This window comes from Mytilus californianus, unplaced genomic scaffold (genome assembly GCF_021869535.1).
Source record: "Mytilus californianus isolate M0D057914Y unplaced genomic scaffold, xbMytCali1.0.p SCAF_9, whole genome shotgun sequence".
Taxonomy (NCBI): domain Eukaryota; kingdom Metazoa; phylum Mollusca; class Bivalvia; order Mytilida; family Mytilidae; genus Mytilus; species Mytilus californianus.
The window spans coordinates 60,151,361-60,152,401 of NW_026262745.1; the positions used below are offsets into that span (position 1 = coordinate 60,151,361).

Consider the following 1,041-nt stretch of genomic DNA (forward strand, 5'->3'; position numbering starts at 1 on the left):
GTAATGAGATATGTCAATACTAATACAACTGCATACCAAATATCTTTAACTTATCACTAGGGCTTCACCATAAACTAGACCTAATCACAAACTAATACATTGTTGACGCCGCCGGAAACAGCATACCTATGTCTCGCTTTTTGACTCCATTAAGCGGTACAAAATCTACTTAAAAAATGTTGAACTAACTATTTCATTTTAAAGACTTAATTGATTTTCTTGATTTTTTTTTTTTCGTATTTCATTAGCAATTGGCCCGTCCCTTTTTCAAATAAACTCCACACTTCCGGTTAATCACGGGAACCACCATCACATAATAAAAAAGCACCTTATTATAATAAAAAAGCACCATCGTATAATAGAAAAGCACCTTCGTATAATACAAAAGCACCATCGTATAATACAAAAGCACCATCGTATAATAGAAAAGCACCTTCGTATAATAGAAAACCACCATCGTATAATAGAAAAGCACCTTCGTATAATAGAAAACCACCATCGTATAATAGAAAAGCACCTTCGTATAATAGAAAACCACCATCGTATAATATAAAAGCACCTTCGTATAATAGAAAACCACCCTCGTATAATAGAAAAGCACCTTCGTATAATAGAAAACCTCCTTCGTATAATAGAAAACCACCATCGTATAATAGAAAAGCATCTTCGTATAATAGAAAAGCAATAAAAAAGACACATAAGACAGCTATGGCGTTCCATATGTATCTGTATCTGTATTGGTACGTGTGGAATCCTATTTAGGCTTTTATACACGGTAGAGAAGAGCGCCGTTGTTATGGGCGGTGTTCCTGTAGAGCGACCTTTAATGCCTATACAGAATCTGCATGCACAATTTTATCTGGTAGTTGGTTCTAGTATATGGTTGTTTCCACAAAAAAATGAATGTTTATATTGTGGCTTATTGCTGTCTGGCACGTTAAGCTCTCTAATGTTGTTTATTATGTGCCTTCAATTATATTGCATGTTACCGGGATCCTAATCCTCCCCCTAATTAACCTGGGACAGTGGTGTAACAGTACA

At 35.2% G+C, this 1,041-nt stretch overlaps 1 long non-coding RNA gene across 3 annotated transcripts; it reads right to left on the reverse strand.

The window, feature by feature from the left end:
• Positions 1-214: 214 nt before the first annotated feature.
• On the reverse strand, positions 215-715 carry LOC127714903 (uncharacterized). Of its 3 annotated transcripts, none has more exons than XR_007987992.1 (3): positions 644-715; positions 413-433; positions 215-370 (listed from the first exon to the last, which is right to left on the reverse strand). It is a non-coding gene; the product is annotated as an uncharacterized LOC127714903 (long non-coding RNA). The 3 variants fall into 3 exon arrangements; XR_007987991.1 differs by having other exon boundaries at positions 413-517; XR_007987990.1 differs by lacking the exon at positions 644-715 and having other exon boundaries at positions 413-637.
• Positions 716-1,041: the final 326 nt, after the last annotated feature.